The sequence below is a fragment of the Leptinotarsa decemlineata genome, unplaced genomic scaffold (genome assembly GCF_025532065.1).
Source record: "Leptinotarsa decemlineata unplaced genomic scaffold, Ldec_3_MD MMD2_tig00026354_RagTag_RagTag, whole genome shotgun sequence".
NCBI classification, from domain to species: domain Eukaryota; kingdom Metazoa; phylum Arthropoda; class Insecta; order Coleoptera; family Chrysomelidae; genus Leptinotarsa; species Leptinotarsa decemlineata.
Window position 1 is genome coordinate 3,190,095 of NW_027412702.1, and position 14,577 is coordinate 3,204,671.

The following is a 14,577-nucleotide window of genomic DNA, read 5'->3' on the forward strand; positions in this document are numbered from 1 at the left end:
CAAGTTGAAATATGTTATACGTACCTAGATATTCTATTTTAAAAAAGGAAAATTATCTTTGTAAATCAACAATTAAGGCAAAATATAAATTATAGTTCAATACCACCTCCACAAGCCATATAAACAACAGTTATTTTGTTATTCATTTATATAGAGGAAGATATGTTAGGTGCACAAAATGTCATGTCACAGAATGTCTCGGAACTCGTAACATAAGTAAACAGAACAGCACGCCTCTGAAATATGTCATCTTTGTTTGTCTCAAACAGGTAACAGATTCATTGTCCTTTATTAGCTATAACCGATGTTGCCAAATGGTGAAATTGAAACGAATCCCTTTAAATGTTGAATGCATTATTTCATTCCTCTTTTTTAAGTATTTAAATAATTTTTTAAAGAAAAAGGTAGAAATTTTAAGTTTGAAATGCGTTGTTTTAGAGCTCTTTTATGAAAACTACTTGATTTTTGTCAGGAGGAACATTCCCCATTATTCTGATTGGAAAGAAATGCTCCGATTCCCCTTATATTCAGCGACTCGACTCTTTGACCATTTCTGATCATATATCCGTTCGAGTCAACTACGAAAAGTTTTCGAGTATATAATATAAATTCAAGAATATTATATGTTGTTCAAGTTTATGTCTGTACTGTGGTTTACAATTAATGAAAAATGGAATTTGATCATATTGAAGCAAACATTACTTTTTTAAATTTCACTTCATGTTTGTCTTTTGATTTACTGAACGTATTAATAAACAGATGAAACAGCACATGTATGAATATTTTTATTGTTATCTTCTTTCTACTGTTTCGTCGTGATTTAATTTCTATATAGGAGGTTATGAAGTTCCATAAAGAGGAAGAAATTAGTGATACTTAGATAAGAATCTATACCGCCAACAAGGCTGACCTTGGCCGGAATTCATTTGACAGATGACCAGGACGTGGCCAATTAAGTTTATCTCTGATTGATCAACGGGGGTATAGCAATGATTATCGAAATGATTTCTGAAGAGAGATTTTAGTTGCCCATTTTTATCTCCCATGTACCTTATAGAACTGGACAAGCAGCGGAATCCACTTCACGTTTTTTCTCACTTCTCTGGAAGACAATTGTAATTCTCTGTTATATATACTTTTATGGTGAACTTTTCAAATTGAAGATTATGACTTTTTCATTTGAGAAAAATTTATTTGAAGCGCCCAATACAGTTGTTGAACAATTTTCATCATTATTTTTTTTTCACGATTGGTATCGGAAATATATTAGGATTTATACAGGGTGTAACTGAATAAGTGTAAAATATTCAAGGAGATGATTCCCCATCGAAAAGAAGATAGGATCTTTCATATAAAGAAACTTCATTGGAGCATCCATTGTTAAGATACAGCCTCTTAAAGGGGGTACATAAAATTTGTATAACAATTTTTTTCACAAGCACTGAAAAAGTTACAATATTGAAATTAACCTGAAGTTTTGTACTACCAGAAAGACACTCTGTCAGTAATTTATTTGGTTTACCCCATGGTTGTAAGGGGTGGAAAACGCAACCCCTAAAATTTATTTCCTGGACTGGATTTATTGTTATTTTGTAGTTAGTACCTGCATTAAACGATTGAAGGGTAATAAACAAAACTAATTTATTAATAACAAAACACACAACATGTAGAAATCATAGTAAATGTTCCATATGTCTACCTTCAGACATTACGCACGCGTCTAAACGTCGACGCACGGAGCCACGTATTCGCTCAAATATTCCTGGAGTCTCTCTGATTACCCTGCACGCATCGATGATGCAGTTTCTTAAGTCCTCTACATCGCGAACAGGAGTACGATAAACCAAATGCTATAAATGGCCCCAAATAGAGAAATCGAGAGGATTGAGATCCGGGTATCGAGCGGGTCAGTTCTGTAGTCCTTCTCGACCTATCCACTGATTTGCATATGTTTCAGTTAAATGCTGACGTGCTACTTGACTAAAATGGGCGGGAGCCCCATCATGCATGAAAAACATATCCCTTCTGACGCCCAAAAGAACTTCCTCCAGCAGTACTGGATGCACTTCTCCTAAAAATTGAACGTATGCCTCACCATTTAATCGAGGAGGTAGAAAATGAGGCCCAATTAAATCATCCCCAATAACTCCGAGCCACACGTTAAGAGAAAACTGTTCTTGATGGTTAGTTTCGACAATAGCGTGAGGGTTTTCATCAGCCCATATGTGGTAATTATAAAAATTAATAATCTTGTCCCGAGAAAAACTACATTCGTCTGTGAATTCTATCGTCTTCAGAAAGTCACAATTTCTTCTAATAATTTCCAGCATCCAATTGTAAAATTCAAGACGGTTCGGAAAGTCTCGCGGTAACAGTGCCTCTACTCGTTGCAGATGGTAAGGGTGTAAGAGTTGTTCCTTTAAAATTCGAAACACCGTCATATGATCAACATTTAGCTGGAGAGCAATCTTTCTAGTACTGGTAGTAGGTTGTTCTTCAATCAAATTAAGTACTGCTTCCTAAGCTGTGGTGTTCGTACTTCTCATTGGCGACCACAATCCTGCGTTCTTTTGTCGAATGTACCATATTGTCGTAATCGTTGATGAAGCCGAGCAAATATTCTATGAGAAGGATGCTGCCGTTGAGGATACATTTCAGCATATCTTCTAGAAGATTCTAACCCATTCCCCTGCGACAGACCGTGAACGTAATGCATATCAGCCATTTCCTCATTTGTGTACCTAAGCTATTTTGATAACAAGTGAATTATTAAAGAACAACAACCCACAGTTTCGAAAATTCACAAACTGACAGCGTCATACCAATTCAATTGTCACTATCGCTAATAGCGACCTAGATTATTTTCGTATTTTCGCATTTATGACGATGTATCTCTTTAGTTGTTCGTAAAATAATTTTTTGCTGCTAACTGGTTTAATTTTAAATGGTAAACAAATAATAAGACAAAAAGTTACATTGGAAATAAATTTTAGGGGTTGCGTTTTCCACCCCTTACAACCATGGGGTAAACCAAATAAATTTCTGGCTAAGTGTCTTTTTGGTAGTACAAAACGTCAGGTTAATTTCAATAATGTAACTTTTTTAGTGCTTGTGTACCCTCTTTAAGGGGCTGTATCCAATGAAATTTCGTTATATGAAAGATCCTATCTTTTTTTCGATGAGGAATCACCTCCTCAAATGTTTTACACTTATTCAGTTACACCCTGTATAAGATAGAAGAAAACCAATGATTCAGAATTTGATAATATGATGTGCACAATATCAAAATTTATGCATGGGGTTACATTGAAGACTTCTGCTGGTTTACGTTTTTTGTGTTCTTTTTATCAGACATATTGGAGTTGAAGACCAAAGAATTCAAGGTCTTTTGATAAACTTCGTATTATATTCACTACGAAAAGCTACTGTAACAGCGAAACATGTCACGATATATTTTTTGGAAATAAAGTTTGTGAAGATCAAATCGTAAGGTGTAGTTTATGATATTTCTAAGGATCTTCATCAAGTAACAGCCGAATCAATCAGAAATTCAGGGTCTATCAGGATTATCTCTTCAACACTTCGGTCTGCGGAAGGCATATGATAGGTAAGGAGGTTCCTGGTATTATATTGAGGGCCTGACACTACCAGCATATCCACCATTGCGGTCCCTGCCAATATCCATTAGAAAGTTATCTCAAGAACGATTTGTGAAGGCTAGTATTGATTGAACTTCTCAGAATCACAAGCTTTCATCATTATTATTTATTTCATCTGTTCCAGCAGCTGTAATCAAATATTGCAAGTTAAATTTCACCCACTTTTCGGTGAAAATGTGGTACACACAATTTGGGTCTTATGACAATTTGATGATTGCCTAAATATTGCCATTTTTAATCCAGACACTCTTATTATATCGAAAGAGTTTGCCGGAAAAAATAGAAAAAATGGAACACCAAGGTGATATTATCAAATGAGAGAGTTCGAAGGAAAAATTCAGAATGGCAAAAAATAAGGTGGCTGCCATATCAATTTTAAAGAGTTATGGATAATTTTGTGGCGCTCAAGCGCTAATTTCCAACTTGTCGCGAATTTTTCGTGTGTAGGTGAAGAAGAATAATATATAATTTGATTTCAAAATAAGTAACTGCAAAAAAAATGTTTTTTGAATAAATAATAATAAATAATAAATAAATAAGTAAATATGACGATATCATATAAATTTTAGAATGCAATAAATTGATAAGTTTGATTTAATTTAAATATTATTATCTTTTGTTGAGTTTTGTTGAGGGCTATGACCGGTAAATTGTTTGAAATTATGTAATTCATCACATGTATTGTATATTTACATTAGTAATACTGCGGCAGATGGTAAAAGATCCTTAATAGACTGTTGCATATTATGAGAGTGATAATGTGTTTGCTTTTTTGTCAGAATAATGAAACTGTATTCACAGAAAAACAAAATACTTGAAGATAATACCATCTAGTGATAACTTGATCACGACTCAGGAGAAAACCGAAAACCCACTCATACGGGACAGTATCTGAACCACGAATCCAACCACCATCAATCGACAAAAAGAGGAATCATCAAGACTCTATTAGACCGTGATTTTGGGCACTGTAATACAAAGGAAGGTCTCGAGAAGGAACTAGACATCATCAAAAATGATCTTCAGCGGAATGGATACTCCAAAGCGATGGTAGAAAAGACTTTGGCTAAAAGACAGCAGGAGCCTCGCAAGGAAGAGAAGCCGTCACAACCAGTGCTTGCACTTCCCTACATCAGAGGATTATCGGAGAGGATAAGAAGAATTGGTTCCAAGTACAACATTAGAACCTGTTTCAGATCCGGTAACACTATCCGTAGCAGCCTCACGAAAACCAGGCCCCCAAACGCGGACTGCGATTCCAAGAATTGCATTTACTGGATACCCTGTGAGTGCGGAAAATTCTATATTGGTGAAACTAAGAGGCCATTGAATGTTCGCATTGCCGAGCACAAGAAGCACACACAGCGAGGAGAAACCAGCAAATCAGGAATAGCAGACCATGTTTGGACCCATCAACACAACATCGAGTGGTCCCAAGCTGAGATCTTGCACAAAGAGGAACATTGGTTCAGGAGAAAATTTAAGGAAGCCGCATACATGTTGTCCAACAACGTATTCAGCCAGGCCAGCGTAGATATACGAAACATATGGAAACCCATCATCAAACGAAAAATGACCAACTCCCGCCAAAACGGTCATCTCTCACGGAATCAGTGAAGCGGAAAATGGAAAGTAGAGAAAGTGAAAGTATTTCAACGGCCTATAAAAATAGTCATCTCTCGGAGGAATCAGTCCAGTCATCACCCGAAGACGATTGTAGATACCAACAATCGAAACGTCGTGAACTAACGTGACTTGGAATCTCTACACTCTACAATCTCTCAGGTTTATTGTTGCTTAATATAATTGTTATTTTCAACTATTCTTTTTTAATTATTCTTTTTTACTTGTTTCAGGGATTTCAAATCATTTTATATAGTAGACAATGGAAGTCCGAACTATTGAAATTCATCAGGAGAAATAAGATGACAAATACAATACAATTAGAAACTCATTGGAAATATCATGTTTATAATATATGGAATCGTTCAGTTTCCAAAGATAAAAAAAAGTAAAATCAAACAAGAATAAAAATGATTTCAACAATTATGAAAAAATAATGATAATGAACTATATTGTTTACCAATGGCATGTACATATCATTTTTGGCCAAAATCAAGATTTTCAAATGTTCCTCAAATCAACTTCGTTCTAATTTTTAAAAGCATTAGGTAATCTTTGTTTGAAGGTGGTTGACAATGTTTCGTGGTGTATTTCATCAGTTCGGACTTCCATTGTCTAATATAATATAAATTGATTTGATAACCCTGAAAAAAATCAAAAAAGATTAACCGAAAATAACAATTTTATTAAACAAAAAACTGAAATTACAAATAAATAACATACAAGCAACAACCAAAAAAAAATTGAAATATTAATGAAAGCTGAAAATTAAAAAATTTAAAGATATTATTAACAAAAAATGAAAAATAAGTATCAAAAGATTCCAAACCAAATTACGTCACGACTTTTCGATTGTTAGTGTCCACAATCGTCTTCGGGTGATAACTGTTATCACATGAAACGTCATGACGTAATTTGGTTTGGAATCTTTTAATTTTAATTTTTCTTTTTTTGTTGATAAATTTCTTTTATTTTTAATTTTTTTATTTTCAGCTTTTATTATTATTTCAATTTTTTATTTTTTTGGTTGTTGCTTGTACGTTATTTCTTTGTAGTTTCAGTTTTTTGTGTAATAAAATTGTTATTTTCGGTTAACCTTTTTAATTGTTTTCAGGGATTTCATATCAATTTATATTATATTAGACAATGGGAGTCCAAACAGATTAAATATTAGGTAATCTGTTACAAAAATTAGAGAACTGAAAAAATGTATCGAGTTTTGGAATGTTCGGGTGGACAGATTGAAAATTTAGTCTCACTTGAATCTTGTGAACATTGCGTTAAAAATGACTTTTGTTGAATTGATGACTATCGCAGTTTTTACCTTCTGCATATACGACACATTTTAGGTAGTTTAGTCTGGTACAAGTTTTCTTCTTTTTTTGTATCCTAACCCAATCGCGCTCAGTCAAACAAGAGAAATACACTTCATCAGCAGAATTGAAAATACTTCACATGATGTGATGCCGAAAAACCAAAATCATTTGTATGGTTCAAATAAAATAGTCATGATTCCAAGATACTCCTTCATGTCAGATATTCAGATTAGATATTCAAAAACAGTATACGGGAATATTCTTTCTGTAAACAAGATGAATACCAACACAATTCTAAGAACAGACGATCGTAGATCTTGCCAGAAGATTCCATAAGATCAGACTCTGACGATATAAAGAAAAGTGTAGCATACCTTGAAAGAACATCAGCTCACATCTCAAATAAAGAAATATCGTCGTTGTCCCCACATGGCAATAAAAAAATCTCATTTGTACGACCTACCAATGGTAGACCACTCATTACTGTCACTGACTCTAAAACCTACAACTTGGCGGTTCGTCACTTTCGTAGAAAGCCTCTGTACATCAACAGATCATCCAGAGGATGAGAACATTTAAACTAGAATAAAATAATCAGTAAGAGGTATACTATAATGGGCAGGGCAACAGAGTTATTTTTAGTTGCAACCTAACTCGCAGGACAAAAAATACAAAAGAATCACTATGACGGTAGTAACACAGGCATTGGACGGAAAATAAAAGTTTTCCTGTAGATACAATAAAAAAATTGTTATCGTCAGTGCTACCCATTTTTTTCATCATATCACTATCAGTCAGAATTAGAATCTAAGTACAATATAAGAACAAGCTTCAGATCGGATTCACAATTCCCAACCACCTGACAAAGATCAATCCATCAAACTTCTGAAACGAGAGTGACTGGCTTTTATTTATTTCATCTTATTTGTTTTTTTTTTGATTTTACATTTATTTTCAAAATAGTCGTTTCAGCTTCATTTATTTTTCTGACATATGAATATTTCAGTTGATATTTACTGTTTTTTCACTACCTTTATTTTCTATACTTTTAGTTGCCAGTATTATGTATTATATAAGGAATATGTTCATGTAACGCTAAAAGTGGGTTTCTATTTCGAAACGGACTATACACAATAATTTGGATTAAAAATGTGTCCCATTAATCAGTAGCGTTGACGTTAGGAATGTTCTTGAATTAATTCATACATTCATCATGCCAAAATCAAATTCCTAATCCGTACTGACTACATTTTAATTTGTCTGATCTGACTTATATCACCGTGAAAATATAAAATTGATTTTTGATTCAGCTTTTATAAACCATAAATTACTTTTCCAAGCTAATGGTCGTTTGAAAAATCATGTGTCATTAGCCGACAATGTAAAAGATTTTTGAAACTTCTAACACCGAATATTTTCTTCATCGTATTTTTTATTTCAGGTAAGAAAAGTACCGTTTCAAATGGAATTTTACACACATAGGTATTCTAATCCAATTGGCACCTGAATGATATGGAGGTAAGTGGTATTTGATTACTTGTGAGTGGTTAATAATACTAAGGATAACTATGAATGTGGTATTATTTGAGAAATATGATGATATATTCAACTTCAAACAACAACTGCAAAAAAATTAAAGATTACCATCAAGTCAGTGTTGGAAAAATCTCGTCAATTTTCTGTTCCCATGGTACAACTTACATATCCTTTATTTTTCCAAACGAGAAAATATAGAACCTCGAAATTTAAAAATATGGCCTAGGATAAAATTGAAAACCTAGGACTATACTCAAAAACGAATCCTGAGACTACACTCAAAAACAAATCCTGAACCCTACATAATCATTGCACGGTACTTATTGAGGTCGAATAACCTAAAAATCATTTCAGCATAAAATCAGCTACTCGTTTCCTGGTGGAATTTCTGATGTCAGATATTACTTTTCGGCAGCGGTCTATTAAACGAATACTGCTCAACATCTACAAAGCTTCTGTTTCTGATGAAGTACCCGTCATTGGACTTTATGAACTTTCTCCAAAACTTCCTTAAATGTTTGGAATGCTTGAGTCTCGGACTGTTGTTCTTGATATTTCCAAGTATTTTGAACCAGCCTGGCAAAAGGGTTTATTGAATTATTTTAGAAGTTTTAGCTTGACGAATCATCTTTGTTTGTTGTTCCCCATATTTCTCAAGTAGTCATCGATGTTTTTTTCCTGTATACCTTTATCGTTAATGTTGGTGTTCTTCAAAGCTACATATTTTCTCCAACCTTTTTTTGAAGGACACAACACAAGCACTACAGGAAAATCTTCAAGGCGTTCTGAAAGCGGTGCCTTTGCGGAAGTAGCGATTCATATTGGATCGCTGCAGATTAAATCCGGTTGAAAAACTTTCTCACGAAGTTTTTTCCACATAATTGCAGTTCTCTAAATGAAAGAGTTCTCAAACAGTGAAGTTTGAGGTGTACAAGGTTGAACCTCAACCGCAGTCGCGTATTTTTAATGAGTACCGCTCTTGGTGGAATCAAATGTGCCAAGTCACTTGAACACGTATTGTGAAAGTATCTATAGAAGAGAGACAAATCTCTAACCATTCGTCGATGTCCAAACTATCAAGGTTGCAAGTGATGTTCGCGTCTCTAATCAGGCGGATGGCTCTGTTAATAACCCTTTGGTTGATTCATCCATCCACTTCTTAGAAGATGTATATAGAATATCAAGAAACACAATTGGTCTCTGTTGACTACGAAAGTAATTGATTTTTTGTAAAAACTTGATCGTCAATGCTCTAATGTCCATTTTCTCTATTAAAATTTTTATATTATTTTCAATCCTTCTCCATTTGACACCACAATTCGCAAAATGTCACTAATTTCGTTTTGGAACTTTTTAACCGTAATTCGTCGTATGAAAGTCCTAAATAATCCGTTCAGTTACTGGTGCTCTTCTAGGCCGCTTCTTTCTCGTGGTGGAAAATTCTGCTTCTCCGTTATTTGCAGAAATTAATTGCTCCTCTGCTTTAACCACTCTTTCAATGGTTCTTATTGAAATAGCTTATACAAAATAGCAATTTAATTGCGTTGACATAGTTATTTTTGAAATTAATTTGATGTTACCTGTAGCTAGATAACGTATCCGACAAATATTTAACACTTTGAAAATAATTGAACACTTCAACAATGATTTCATGTTCCTCACTCTTGATGACTGGTTTTTTGTTGGGCGATGACACTTTTTCAGAAACAACACAAATTATTCAGACAATGCCAAACGCCAACAGCATTGGAGGACAAGTAATGATACGCTCCTGTACAGAGTATTTGTATGTCTTGCAAGAGCTGTAGTGAGGGCGTGCTTGCCATCACGTTTGGTGCTTGCTGTGCCTGAATTTTGTTCACCTGTGACAATGTGGGTACGCTAATTTGAAAACCGATGAGTAAACAAGATCGATTTGATCATTTAGCAGGTTACATCCACAATACGTATGTTTATGAATTTCCAAGGATTTCAAATAATTGAGTTTCCAAACTATTCTTGCATAGTGCAGAATTTCCGTATCATTTAGATTCGGGAACTTGTGATTGCATTCCAAAGAATGGTTTGAAAACGTCGAATCGTTTTTACCTAGTTTGAAGGACTTTTCATGTTCAGCATACCGTTTTGAGAAATTTCAGCCACATTGTCCCACGTAAACACTATTACACTACGGGCACTCTAGATTTCACCATCTTGTCCACTTCACCTTTGGCATTAAAAAGGAAATTAGAGAACATGGCATGTGGTCTGAATGCCACTTCCACATTGTTTTTTTTAAATCTGCAATTTGTTAGAAAGTTTCATTTCTCATTTTTCATGATGATCTCCTTCCACGTATAAATCATTTTATTTTACTATTTCTTTATAAATTTAATTTTTTTTCTGCATATATCTGTTGAGTGTTCAAACTACCATAATATCTTGATTTAATTTGTGAAGGAGAAATATCAGCAGTCACCAATTCAAAATAGTTTAGTAGTTCAGTAATAAAATATTGCCCTCATTATTGAAGACTCGCCGCTAAATATAACGGAACATAACAACATAATTTCATCAGTTCGGACTTCCATTGTCTAATATAATATAAATTTATTTGAAATCCCTGAAAAAAAATAAAAGATTAACCGAAAATAACAATTTTCTTAAAACAAAAGACTGAAATTACAAATAAATAACATACAAGCTACAATCAGAAAATAAAAAATTGAAATATTGATAAAAGCTGAAAATTAAAAAATATCATTAACAAAAATGAAAAATAAAAATTAAAAGACTCCAACCCAAGTTACGTCACGACGTTTGGATTGTTAGTAACCACAATCGTCTTCGGGTGATAACTGCACTTATTCCTCCGAGATCTGACTATTTATAGGTCATTCGGGTGCTTTCACCTTTCACCTATCCCCTCTCCTCTTTCCGTTTCATTGGTTTTAGCGGGAGATGACCGTTTGGCGGGAGTTGGTCGTTTTTCGCTTGATAAGTGGTTTCCATATGTTACGTATCTCTACGCTAGCTTGACTAAATGCGTTGTTGGACAACATATACGCGGCTTCCTTGAATTTTCTCCTAAACCAGTGTTTCTCTTTGTGGATGATTTAATTATAGTTTATATATATATATGGAGTGGTTTGAAACTCTGGTCATTGAAGAAACCCACAAGAAGCCCACAAGAAGCCCCGAGTCTGGTTGAGATACGTAGACGACACCTTCATAATATGGAACCATGGGAATGCAGAACTAGACACTTTCCTGAAGTACATCAACAACGTAAGTCCTTTTATCACTTAGACAATGGAGAAGGAAGTCATCAACAAATTGCCTTTCTTAGACGTATTGGTGAAGAGGACCGACACTAAGTGGGAAACATCTGTATATCGAAAACCCACTCACACAGGACAGTATCTGAACCAGAAATCCAACCACCATCAATCGACTAAGAGAGGAATCATCAAGACTCTACTAGACCGTGCTTTCGAGCTCTGTAATACAAAGGAAGGTCTCGAAAAAGAAATAGGCATCATCAAAAATGACCTTCAACGGAATGGTTACTCCAGAGTGATGGTAGAACAGGCTTTAGCTAGAAGACAGCAAGAGCTCCACAAGAAAGAGAAGCAGCCACAACCAGTACTTGAACTCCCCTACATCAGAGGATTATTGAAAAGGATAAGAAGGATTGGGTCCAAGTATAACATCAGGACCTGTTTCAGATCTGGGAACACTATCCGTAGCAGTCTCACAAGAACCAGGCCACCAAAGCGGACTGCGAGTGCGGAGAATCATACATCGGTGAAACTAAGAGGCCATTGAAAGTTCGCATTGCTGAACACAAGAAACATACACAGCGAGGAGAAACCAGCAAATCCGGAATAGCAGAACATGTTTGGACTCATCAACATAATATCAAGTGGGCTCAAGCTGAAATCATCCACAAAGAGGAACACTGGCTTAGGAGAAAATTCAAAGAAGCCGCATATATGTTGTCCAACAACGCATTTAGTCAAGCTAGCGTAGAGATACGTAACATATGGAAACCTCTTATCAAGCGAAAAATGACCAACTCCCGCCAAACGGTCATCTCCCGCTGAAACCAATGAAGCGGAAAGAGGAAAGGTGATGATGAAAGGTGAAAGCACCCGAATGACCTATAAATAGTCAGATCTCAGAGGAATAAGTGTAGTTATCACTCGAAGACGATTGTGGATACTAACAATCGAAACGTCGTGACGTAACTTGGGTTGGAGTCTTTCAATTTTAATTTTTCATTTTTGTTAATAATATTTCAATTTTTTATTTTCTGGTTGTTATTTCCTTGTGATATAAGTTTTGTGTGTTGATAAAATTGTTGTTTTCGGTTAATCTTTTATTTTTTTCATGGATTTCAAATAAATTTATATTATATTAGACAATGGAAGTCCGAACTGATGAAATATAACAGACTTGAAAAAAGAAATTATATTTGAGACAGTATATGAATTCGTACTTGGTCAACAAATAAGTTGTTTTTTGGGGTTTTTGTACTTGAGGGAAGTATTTGTATTTGGGTTTAATTCTCTCAAAAAGTACCATTCAAAGTATAAAATACAAACCTTCAAAGACTTTTCACGTTCAAGTAGAAAATCCTGAAAAAAAAGGACTCGAGTGAGGTACAACAATGAAAGGGATTCGTAATGTTTTGAAGTAGGTACTCTTTCTCCAGCTCTATAACACAACTACATCTTCATCACATAATCTTCGGGTTATCACCCGAAGACGATTGTGGATACTAAAAATCGAAACGCCGTGAAGTAACTTGGCTTGGAATCTTTCAATTTTTAATTTCCAATTTTTGTTAATAAGTTTTTAATTTTCATCACGTGTTAATGGTTCAATTTTTTAATTGTTGCTTGTATTTTATTTCAGTATACTTTCAGGTTTTTTGCTATAATTGTACCACCTTTAAACAAACATAGTAAAATATTATTGATATACAAATTTCAATTTCCTGTTTCCTGGACTTTTCTAATGGGATCAAAGTTTTGAATCTGATTTCGGATGAGATGTTATGTAAATTGGCGATTGAAGGTCATAACAAGTAATGAAGAAGTTCAAGTTATAATTTCTCCAACAGAAACCATAAATAAAGTTGTATCCAACCCACCGTTTAGGAATTCGATTTCGTTAATTGAAAATGATGGCTTCACTATAGATAGATTAGTCAAGAAAAACCTCCTCGAGGCAAGACTAGAATCAACTTTTTAACATTTGAAGAAAAAAACCCACATAAAATTGCACTTATTACACCGTATCGTCTATAAATACCTTTTGTGAGATAGAAAACCAATTAAATATCGTCGATTCCTATGCAATTAAACTTTTTTGCCGCTCGACTACATCTTTATGATTGTTTTGCATGATGTACCCGATATAATATTTATTAAAATTTAATTAGGAATTTCACAGAGTCGCACATTTGCATTTCACGGTGCTCGCAAATGATTAAATCTAACGGTACTATTTTTCTTGGATCTCTAATTTGAAATCTTCACTACGATTTAACTTGAGCCATAAATCTTGTGCAGATTATGTTCGTCGTAAATTTAGATTTTTCATTGCAATTCCAACTTAATGTAATGTAACGTTATACGTGAACACCCGTAAGATAATTAGATCAATGTTAATACATGAACGAGATCGGTGAAACACTCATCATCTTGAAGTAATGATGAAATGAAGATATAAGTTGGGAATTACATTCACGTAGAGAGTTTCGAGTGCTTGTTTTTTAGTTTCTGCTGACAATTCTCTATCATTAGAAAACAAGTATAGCTGAGGCACCAGCCAGTCTAATAATAACACTGATGATCTTCAAACATAACTCAACCTCTGACGGAAGCACCAAACTCTTACGAAGGTTCGAAATTGATGAGCACTTCAATCTAGCAGACCACTATTAGGTACAATCTTCATGTAGTCATTATTCCCTGTGGTTCTGGTGTTGAATCTGGTCATTATTACGCATTGGTCAAAGACGAAACTGACTGGTTTAAGTTTGACGATAGTCGTGTCACGGAGTGTTCTGGCGATGTTTTGAATTCATTAGAGCCTCTGGCGACACCCTCTTCATTTAGTTTTATGAAAGAGAGGTCATTGGCAGATCAAGATCTTCAAATGATGTGGTGCTGCAGGTTTTTCCTGCAGCTGAAAAAGCAAATGCGCCACTGTAATCAATGAAGTCGCCCCGGAGCGCCAATTAATTTTTGTTGCAAACAAAAGTTTCTATTCCTGTTTTCGTAATACTTTCTTTGTCATACACCAACCCAAACCTTACGCAGATACGATTTCTCCCACCGGCCATGACTCAGTTTGGTAGCTGTACATATTGATGGTCTTTGGTTGTGTTGGTGATTTTTGGATCATGTCAAAGGAGAATAGTTATTTCATTTTATAGTGTAGATGCCTGTCTA

At 34.7% G+C, this 14,577-nt stretch overlaps 1 protein-coding gene across 2 annotated transcripts in view; it reads left to right on the forward strand.

Moving 5' to 3' along the window:
* LOC111503476 (Eph receptor tyrosine kinase) overlaps positions 1-14,577 on the forward strand; it is a 448,678-nt gene that overhangs the window by 46,318 nt on the left and 387,783 nt on the right. The gene's annotated exons all lie outside the window — the stretch shown is intronic.